Here is an 11,691-nt window from a genome sequence, read left to right on the forward strand (position 1 = left end):
TCAACTCATTTTATTTGACATGCTTCACATCCTTTCGCGTATCGAATGCAATTGGTTATCATTGTCAGCCAGAAATACCCATAATGCCTTAGTGTGAGCCTCATTTTTCTCTTGGCCTGATGATCGAGCTCCACATGACCCTTTGTGAACCTCGCCCATTACTAGCTAGGCTTCCATTTTGGCTAAACACCTTAATAAAACACCATCAGTCCCCTTTCGGTACAATTCGTTATCGATCATGTCATAATTAAAGGCCAATCTTCTCAAATCCCTACTAGCTTTGGTTTGTGGACTTTAAAGATATCCTATGAGAGGAGCTCTCTAGTCCTCGTCTATTTCAACCTGGCACATGATCATTTCACTTTCAATATGTAAGACCCGTATCATAGTTTGTATCGTTCCGTGGACTTCCGCAGTCCTCCTAGTCGAATTCCGGTAACCCTCGACCTGTATCTAATATTTGCGCACGATCCTAAACCGGGTCCTGTATACTGAAGTTAGCTCGACCTGAAACCTGTACCTTAGCGACCGCACCGTCGTCGCGGTTCCAACGCTGCGACTCGCGCACCGAACCGATACCCTGGCCAGAAGATGTGAGCCCGTGTTCAATTCAAAGAAAACGCCACGCGTTGTGAATTTCGAGGGAATCTCTACAACATGTCCCATCAATCAATCAATCACTCATGTCAAGTACAAGCCATACCCAAGTACAAGCAACCCATCTCTCCCATTCCCAAAGTCAACTCGCTCTCTCTCCACCCATCCCTTTCTTACAATACATCACTCCACCCATCTTTTTCTTACAACCCATCACTCAACCCATCACCCATCTTTATCATCCCATCACTTCTCTCACTCTCTCATTTTTCAAAAAAAAAAATCTCCCAAGCATCCCACATCCAACCTCTCTTCTCTCCCAAACAACAACAAGTGTGGCCCACCCTCTCATCTCTCATCCCCACCATCAAAACCCCATCAACCACCATCAAAAGTGTAGGCAAGGAGCTAAGGAGGCTAAGGGACTAAGGAGAAGGCCTAAAGGTGGGTGATCCGCTGTAAATTCTTATTTTAGGGCCCACTTGTTGGTGGGACCCATTTTGATGTATGAGTTGTATCATGTGGGGCTCATAGTGGCGAGGCCCCTCATCACCGTCCTTCTTGTCTTTCTTTCTCTCTCTTTCTTTATTTTCTTTAATGATGAGGCCATGTGGTCCACCTAGGTAGACCCCCATCATGAAGTATGTGATCTATCCACACCATCCACCCTCGTAGGACCCATTTGATGGGTGTGTTGATCTACAACATCTAGCCCATTGGTGGGCCCAGATGGAAGGAAAAACACAAACATCATGTGATCCAAATAGGTGGGCCACATACATGTGGGACCCACCGTGATGCTGTGATGATCCATGCCGTCCAGCATCCCTGAACGCTGGACGTGAGGCGAGGAGTGGCTAGCATGGAGAGCGTGTACTGACATGGCTATGTACTTACAAGCCGGAAAAAAAAAGAGCTTTTAGGGTAGGCTATTCATGTAAGCCCTACCTTAATGTAAAAATCAAATCCACACCGTCCATTTCATTTCTCAACTCACTTTAGGCGTTGAGCCGAAAAATGAACCCAATCTGATTTTCTGCCGGGCCCTGGCATGGGAAACAACATTTTTTACCTTTAAAATCCATTAAGACCCACCTTGATGTCTCTACCCGCCAAAAACATACTGCATATTAGACTCGTTTGATCCGTCATGGGCCATAGAATCCAGTGGTCGGGTTGGATTTTTCGTATGCGAGCCCCACCTAGGAAAATCTGTAGAAAAACAAATTTCAAAAAAAAAAAACATCCAGCAGCGCCTGCTGCTGCTACTGTGCTATGGACGGAAGAGGCAGGGACCCTGGGTCCCAGCCCTGGGCCCCACCATGCTGTGTGTGAACATCAACACTGTCCATTTTGTAGGCCCCTTTTGAGGTAGTGGGTCACCCCAAAAATCAGACGTAGGTGGAGCTTAGGTGGCCCACGTCACATGAAACAGTAGGGATTGGGCGTCTGCCATTGAAACCCTTTTTGGGTTTTCACAGAAGTTTTGTATCAATATGAAATTTATTTTTCCACTTCACCTGGGTCCGTGTGACCTCGTGAACAGGCTGGGTGTAAAATAAACATTACGGTGGGCCCCAAGTCCACGTGACGTTATCAGCAGGTTGGGTGAAAAATAAACATTTCAATGGGCCCCATGTCTGTGTGACCTTACCAACAGGCTGGGTGTAAAATAAACATTATGGTAGGCCCCAGGTCCGCATGACCTGGCCATAGGTTGGGCGGATAATAAACATTACAGTGGGCCCCATGTTTTCTGTGACCTTGTCAACGGGCTGGATGGAAAATAAACATTATGGTGGGCCCCATGCGGGACCCATTGATGTATGTATCGCAATCCACACCTTCCATTAGTGTGGGCCCCACCATGGGGTATGCACCTTATCTATGATGTCCATCCTTTCCATCCCTATGGGATCCACCATGATGCATGGGTTGCATCCAAGCGGTCCAACCATTTTTTAAAAGATCATTTTAAGGCTTGAGACTAAAAATAAGACAGATCTAGGATCAGGTGGACCACATTATAGAAAATAGTGGGTTTGAACGTCCACCATTAAACCCTTAGAAATTTTAATGGTGAAAATCCTTATCACCACTTATATTTAGGTGTGGCCCATTTAATATACACGAGGCCCATTGTTGAGACCCACCTTGAATTGTATAAGGCCCATTGTGATGTATGTAAGGCCCATGGGTTATGGCCCATTGCAATGTACATAAGGCCCATTGGTGCGGCTCATTGATACGACCCACTTGATGAACATAAGGCCCATGTGATACAGCCCATTTGATGTACTTAAGGCCCAATGGGATGTATTTAGGTCCATTGCAATGTGTGATTCCTCCATGGTGTATATAATGATGTTTACAACGGGCAGTGCCTTGGGAGCAATGATAGTTTGACGTCCACATTTTATGGATGATGCTGGTTAAATGTTCGCATTGTCACTCTCCTTAAGGCCCATTGATAAGCTTATACTTGTAGCGTGTAGGCTGTCTAGGCCCATCTTCGTTATGAATGGAGTCCATCACTATATAACATGTTTAGTATAGATCCATAATTCATGATCATACACATCATATGTATGCTTGATATGAGGAGTAACTGATCATAGCATATGCCCTCGGACAGATTATTTATGGGCACCCTGATAGGCGGAGTTGCACTACATGAGCGCGTGGTACACGCAGGACTGTTGCATGACTGGTAGTGTGATTCATGCACTTGCATTTGTGTGATTGTGCTTACTGTATGCTCTAACGACATCAGGGTCATTGCCTCCATAGACACATCGTGGGTGGCAAGATTGGATACTGAAAATATTGTTTCTAGCATTGGGGCATTATAGATGTCCCTAGGTGAAAATTCCTAAACCCGATGGTACCAGAGGATGACTCTAACTGTAACGCCCTGAAATTCGGGGGTCGAGCATAACTCAGCTCCCGAGTTCCAAAACATCACTTATGCAACATATTTAATGATGAATGTATGTTGACTGTATTAATGCATAAAACATGGAATAGATTAAGCCAAAACACAGATATGATTCAGGGATAAGTGAATAAAGCAAGCGGAAGACTTATAGTAAAATATGTGTACAAGTGTAAATCCCTGAATTACATATATAACCAGATCGTGTAAAAGTATTATTTAACAAAATTATAAGTATCAAATTACATCATTTCAGTCCCCAGAAATATCCCAGAAATCCCACGCATCAGACCGAGGCTCGCTAGAACCCGTCTGAAAACTGCATATAGGAGAAGGCAGCCTCGTCGTCATCCAGCTCCCGCTCGCCTCGACGTCGCATCCACATCTGCAACATCAGGGCCTAAGACAGAGTCTGGTGGGTGTGTAACACCGCCCCAGAAACGTGGGAGTGAGTGATCAACTCAGTGGAATAATAAGGCACTGGTTAACATGTTATCAGTTCAATCAAACAGTAATGATAAAGCAGAACAATTAAATAAATCCTAAGTACTCTTGTTAATGCAAGGATAAATGCAATATGATGCGTGCCCTCACGCGTACACCCTCAGCGTCTTCATCGTACGTTACGCATGACATCGCCTCAAAGTGCGCCACATCTACAAAGCACATGCAAATGCGGTGCATGGATATGATTACCAAGTTGTTATTAGTCCATTTCACACAACAGGATTGGGAAGCTAAGATACCTTCCTCATATCACCATCCAAACAGTGATCCATACTAGGGTCGTCAATCCTAGATATCTCATACGATCATATAGTTGAGGTCGTAGCAAAGGGCTCGTCACCAATCAATGCACGCCTTTCATGCCCTTACTACCACAGATCGGCTCGTCACCTCCTTGCGGTATCCAGGTATGCTCGAGGTCACTACAAAGGGCTCGTCACCAATCAATGTAGGCCGACAACATGAATATAGTGTCCCATACCACCATAATCGGCTCACGAGTTAAGTTGCTCACTGGTCACTACGGGGAGGCTCGTCACCCCAGCGTAGGCCGACAGCTCGACCACGGTGTCCCATACCACCATGTCCGGCTCATGAGTCTTAGCAGATTGTGGTACCATGGTTATTAGGATTTCACTGATAAGTTCGGTACCCTAGATTCAAGCAGTAGCGTCCATACATGGTTAACATACATCGGACAATCGGGTTATTTGACGAACTCGACTAGCACGAGCGCATGTTGAATTGAACGACATAGAGTGCGCAAACACTCCGCGTGGCCAAACCACTGCCGCCAACTCTAATACGGCTCGGGTTCGTCTAATACGTCCTACGTGGCGAAAGCAATCTCAACCACGAATATAGGGTCAATTACCGATCTCCTGGACTAAGGCATAGTCCCAAATATCCTACACTACTACAGATATTCATATGGAATGTAAAACAGTAATGGAACAATAACTCAAATCATGGCACAAACGCATCTGAAGAATATCAACTTAACATAAATGTAAGCATAGGAGATGCTTGAATTTAAATAACTTGGAATGTGACTGCATAAAGGAAAACATGCGCATCCAAAGGAGTATTGAGAATCACTTCTCAACGCCCGCATTTAGTGTAATCAGTTACACTTTAGATCATTCATGCATTTCTACAAACACTTAGCATACGTGGAGCAACATACATGACGCATGTTGAAATACATACACTTAGACAATTCCTTTTATCAAGGAGTTGTCATACATGCATCTAGCATACATACACGACAATTAATCATGGCAAACATAAGTGCATATTTTATACGTATACGGTACTTTATAAATACACATAGAATACACAAATCTCAATATAGCACATGCATATCAAAAGCAATGTAAACACGACATTTGGCATGTGAAATCTCATCCATAACAAGAATAAATCACTAACTCGGGATTGAAAGCCTTGAAAACCATAACCTATACACTTAAAGTCCGCACCTTAAGCGAAGAAAGAACCGCCGAGCTGATTTAGACGAGTTGTCTTCGTCAACGGCGCTAGAATACCCTAAAATAAGGATAGAAATGAGATACAACAACACCAAGTCTAGTCTAAGCTCTAACACAAATTAGGGTTAGGTTAACTTACCCCAAAGGAACTCAGAATCGTCAGAGGAACGATTCAAAGTGAAGGTTCAAAGTGAAGAACACCAAGGAAGAATCAAGATGAATCACCAACCAATCACTCACACTAACTCACACATATCCACACTCGATCCAATCTAGGGTTAGACAAAATACGTATGGAAATGACACCTAGGGTTTAAGGCCTATATAAACGCCTTAAAATGATGGAAATAACCCTATGGTCAAGGTATACTTAGGTTATAACCAAAGTAAGCCTTTCTCGATCCAACGAAGCACTTCTGGTGGGCCTATAACCACGAAAGGTCGGACTTAAGCTCCTTGACCATGGATCTAGGTCAAGCAGAGATTTCATAGCGACCGGCTCTTCAGATCAGCCGTGGCGGACCACACTCAATTCAACGGTCACGAAAACTCGATCAGGTCCACAAGCACTAGGATATGCCTGGGCCAACCATCCTGATCAGAGGGTGAAATTGGGTCAGAATCCAACGGTCAGAATGCTTAAAATCGTCGCGCAAGCGACACGACTCAGATTTCAATAAAAGCTTATTAAATTCCAACCGTTCTCACACTCTTCACTCCGAGCTCAATCAAATCGACCCAGAACATCAGATCGACTTGATTTTCGAGATGAAGATCAAGCCCAACTCGGTGACCGCAACAGCCTAAGATCATCGCTATCGGACTTTCGACGGGCGGTCCAGATCCGATCCAGATCTTCCAAAAATTTCCCAAAACAACTGGATTTAGCGATGGATCCCAGATTTCAGAGTAACGTAGCGCTCACTAATCTACACGTTTAGAGCCATGCAGATACAATTTAAAGTGATTGATGCGAATTTCACAAGCAATCGAGTAAAGCGCTAATTATCCCAAAACAACTACTTAAGGAAAGATAAGCACAAAAATTCCAAGGTCGTTACAATCTACCCCCCTTAAAGAAAATTTCGTCCTCGAAATTCATACCTTCATATAATCCTCGAGGATCAGAGGGTAGGTCTTCCTGACCTCAGCTTCGGCTTCCCAAGTAGCCTCTTCCACACCATGATGCGTCCATAGCACCTTCACAAGAGGGATAACCTTGCTACGCAATACCTGCTCCTTTCTATCCAGAATACGCGTCGGTTGCAGTACATAAGTGGCATCCTCACTTAACTGCACTTGCTCCCAACTGATAATATGCGAAGGATCAGGAACGTACTTCTTCAGCATAGAAACATGAAATACGTTATGCACGCCCGCAAGAGGTGTGGGCAAAGCAAGGCGGTAAGCTACCGCTCCCACTCGATCCAGAACTTGAAATGGACCAATAAATCTCGCGTCTTTCCTTCTTACCGAACCGCAGAACTCCCTTCATAGGAGAGACCTTCGGAAAACACATGGTCTCCCACTATAAACTCAAGCGGTCGACGCCTCGTATCGGCATAACTCTTCTCCCTCTGCGCTGTCAAAAGTCGACGTCGAATGATGTCAACCTTCTCGAAGTCACCCGCACCAACTCCGGGGCCAAGCAAACTACGCTCACCAATTTCGCCCAACAATGTGGTGCTCGCACGGCGACCATACAACGCCTCGTAGGGAGCCATGCCGATACTCGCCGGAAACTATTATTATACGCGAACTCGCATACTAAAGACAATCATCCCAACCGTCTTTGAAATCCAAAACACAAGCTCGCAACATATCTTCCAGACTTGATTCACGCGCTCCGTCTCGCCCATCTGTTTGCGGATGAAACGCAGTGTTGAACTGTTCCACACCCATTGCTTCCTGGATACGAGTCCAGGAGATAGATGTAAAGCGCGTGTCTCTATCAGACACAATCTCCGGGGGAACCCATGCACACGCACTATCTCCTTGATATACAACCTAGCCAACTCGTCTGCAGAGTAAGTGACACTGATCGGTAAGAAATGCGCCGACTTCGTTAATCGATCGACGATCACCCAAATAGAGTCAAATCCCTTTCTCGTCCTCGACAACCCAGAAATAAAATCTATAGAGATGAAATCCCACTTCCATTCAGCTATTGGCATGGGCTGCAACAGCCCAGGAGGTCGGCGATGCTCTGCCTTGACCTGCTGGCACGTGAGACAACGAGAAACAAATTCAGCACTCTGGACCTTCATATTGTCCCACCCATAAGACCTCTTCATATCCCGATACATCTTCGTGCTACTGGATGCATCGCAAGCTTAGAACTATGGGCTAACTCGAGAACCTCACGCCTCAAGTCAGGGATGTTAGGAACACATAACCGCCATGAAAACGTAGGCCCCCATCATAACTAACACTCCAGTCGGAGTTCTCATCCGTACCAACCCGCCGCCTCATCTTCACCAAAAGCTCATCATCCGCCTGAGCCGCAATGATCCTCTCGTCGATAACGGCCGTACACGAATGTGTGCGATAACCTCATACGGCTCAACCACCGTAAGCTTCGCTCAAAATCGCGCACGAACTCCAACATCTCCCACTCTGCTATCATCGGCGGAGCCGCAAACTCCAAAGCCTTCTTGCGACTCAACGCATCCGCCACAAGGTTCGCCTTACCAGGATGGTAAGAAACATCGAACTTGAAGTCCTTCAATGTTTCCATCCATCTGCGCGCCTCATATTCAAATCACGCTGTGTGAAAATATACTTAAGGCTCTTGTGGTCGCAAAAGAGCTCGAACTCCTCACCATAGAGGTAATGTCTCCAAAGCTTTAATGCGAAGATGATGGCCACTTCCAAGTCGTGCGTAGGGTAATTCTCTTCGTGTTTCCTTAATTGACGCGAAGCATAAGTAATCACCCTGTCCTCTGCATAAGGACACAACCTAGACTAACGCGAGAGGCGTCGTATATATAATATACTTAACCCCTTGCTCGCAATACTAGCACATGGGCGGACGTCAACTTGTCCTTCGGCTCCCGAAAAGCTAACTCCGCCGCTCACTCCAAGCAAACTTCAAATCCTTCCGTGTCACCGCGACAACGGTCCGGCAATCTTCGAGAAGTCCTCGAATAAAGCGTCGATAATAGCTGCAAGGCCAAGAAAACTCCTCACCTCAAGAATGTTTGTCGGTCCTGCACTGCACCTACCTTGGCAAGGTCGACGGCTATCCTTCCTTGGACACCACATGTCCCAGAACTTGACTTCCTCTTTCCGGAAATCACACTTCTTGAATTGTGCGAAAAGCTGATGCTCCTAAGAGTACCCAAAACCGCTCTTAAGTGCTCCTCGTGCTCGCCGCTCGCCGAATAAATCAAAATGTCATCAATAAAGACAATGACGAATCGAAACAGAAATGGCACACCCTGTTCATCGATCCATGAACACGGCCGGTGCGTTCGTCGACCGAACGACATCACAAGGAACTCATAATGACCGGAGCTGGTCCTAAAGCGGTCTTCTGCACGTCTCCATCCTTGACGCGCAATTGATGATACCCTGACCGCAGATCAACCTTCGAGAAGTACCGTGCCCCCTTCAACCGATCAAACAAATCATCAATCACGGGCAAGGGGTACTTATTCTTCACGATTACCAGAAGTTCAACTGCGATAATCAATACACAATCGCAAGGAACCATCCTTCTTCTTCACAAAGAAAAAGACAGTGCTCCCCAAGGAGACACATGGGCGAATAAAACCCAATTCTAGCAAACCATCTATCTGCTTCCTCAACTCCTCCATTTCACTCGGAGGCATCCGATAGGTGGGTAAAGAAATGGGCGCCGCACTGTGCATAAGATCGATAGCAAAATCAATCTCACGCCGAGGAAGGTAATCCAAGAATCGACTCAAACACATCTTCAAACTCTGAACTACCGGCGTATTAACCAACGCCGATTCGGCCTAACTCTCCAACAGAGAAGAATAAAAATCAATACGAATAGGGTAATTCCTGAACCGGGAAAGTAACAATCTCACCCTCAGTCCATGGATCGTCACCGATCTCGCTTCACAATCAATCTCGGCTCGCATCCTCGTGAGCCAATCCATACCCATAATAACATCGTAGTGATAAAGCGGTGCGACTAGCAAATCAACACGGATCGATCCACTTCCCAGGATCGACCAAACAATCCATACAACGCTTGCCCAAGGCAGAGGACATCCCCGTAGCGGTAGTAAGCGTCACTCCTTGCATAGGAACAGATCTCAAACCCAAACGCCTAACTGCCGCATAAGAAATAAGAGAAGTAGTGGACCCTATATCCACTAGCACAAAAACGGGAATACCTTCAATATGCGCTGTCACCTCAAAGGACCTCGGCACCAAGTCAGACATAGGCCTCTGCTGAAAGCGCATGAACACGAGCCTGCGCGATTCGGCGGAGGAACCATGGGCCGATGAGGTGGCCTGCAGGAACTGCAGGTCTAAAGGATGGATGAGTTGGCGCCGATCGAAGAGGAGGAGGAGAAATAACCGAGGCATCGGACGGCTAACCCTCTGCGGTGGAGTAAAACCACCGCTCGCATACGGGAAAAGCATAAACGGTCCAAGTGCCCAACCTTCCCACAATAAGAACATCTCAGATCAGCTCTCATCTGTGCGGGCGGCGCTGAATGCCTAGGAGGAGAATCAACTCGCGGCCTCTTGCAAGGAAAGGTCACCATGGAAATCCGGTCGCGGCCTAGGAGGCATCGGTGCTCGCATGCGGGACGCTCTATTCGTCCTGCTTCGCTCGCAAGGACATGCTCACTAGCTCCGCATATGAAGAAATGCTAGCACAACGAAATCTTCGATCGGATCTCAGGTCGCAGCCCCTCATAAAAACGCCGCATCCTCATCGGTGATCACCCAAGATCAAAGGAACATACCGCCCCAACTCAAGAAACCGGTTCTCATACTCCGTAATCGACAACCCTCTGGCGGAGGCGAAGGAACTCACTCTCCTTCTCGTGTCGGTCAGGATCAGGAAATACTTCTCGTGGAAGCGCGCCTCAAACGCCTGCCACGACCACACGAAGTCCTCCTCGACAGTGCGAAGCACACTGTCCCACCACAAACTGGCCTCCTTCTCAAACATGAAGGTGGTAAGCTCAACCTGCTCGACCTCAGAGCAGTGCAACAGCCTCAGCATCTTAGAGATGCGGTCAATCCAATACTCAGCCTCCTCGGGTCTATGAGAACCCGCAAAAGTAGGAGGTCACAAGGGCTGAAATCGCTCGAATGTGCCGCTGACACTAACACTGGCACTGGCACTCCCAGATGGAGGCATAGGTGAAACAGGTGGAGTCGCTCCTACTGACTGAGCAAAGATGCCACCATGGAGGAGAGGAACTCCTGCTGCTGCTCCTGCTACTGCTGCTGCTCTGCATCAACAACATCATCTCTTCAAACATATCAACAGGTGAAGCAGAAGAGGGTGCATGGCTCGGCCCAGGAACCGGGGTGTGTCTGGAGGAGCCATAGGTGTCGACCCAACACCAACACGAGATGGACCCGGCCTGTGGATCCGTCTGGTTATCGCTCAAGGGAGGAACCCCGGCACACGCCGAGAGAGAGACGGGCCGAAGTCTTCGAACCCTTAGGAGGCATCCCTACATTAAATCAAAGGATGCAACCTGTCAGATTCTAAGTCACATAATCCATCCACACAACAACAACACAGCACAACTCCAAAAAAATAACATGCATTCCATTAACCAAAATCGTCGCAATACAAGTAGTGCAGCAATACATGAATCACGACTAGGAAAGCATGAAAACAACAACATCTAACACTTCAAACAACCACAACAACTACAACCACTAACAGCCACTAACAGCAACCACACTACAACAACTCCAACTACAAGCCAACAACGGCTACACACAGAAAGAAAAACACAACAAAGCAAAGACGGCCACGACGACAGCTACTCGTCGGAATCAGGAGATGGAGGCGGAGCACCCTTATCCTGCAAGCAACACAGGATAGACTTTAAAGTCCGGGACATCTTCTTAAACTTATGCTTGACAAAGCCTCGAAGATTAATCATCTCCTAGCGTAAAGCAGCTTGCCCTTCTTCAAGCCGTGTAAGACGGGCA

Source organism: Magnolia sinica, chromosome 7 (genome assembly GCF_029962835.1).
Source record: "Magnolia sinica isolate HGM2019 chromosome 7, MsV1, whole genome shotgun sequence".
Classification (NCBI taxonomy): domain Eukaryota; kingdom Viridiplantae; phylum Streptophyta; class Magnoliopsida; order Magnoliales; family Magnoliaceae; genus Magnolia; species Magnolia sinica.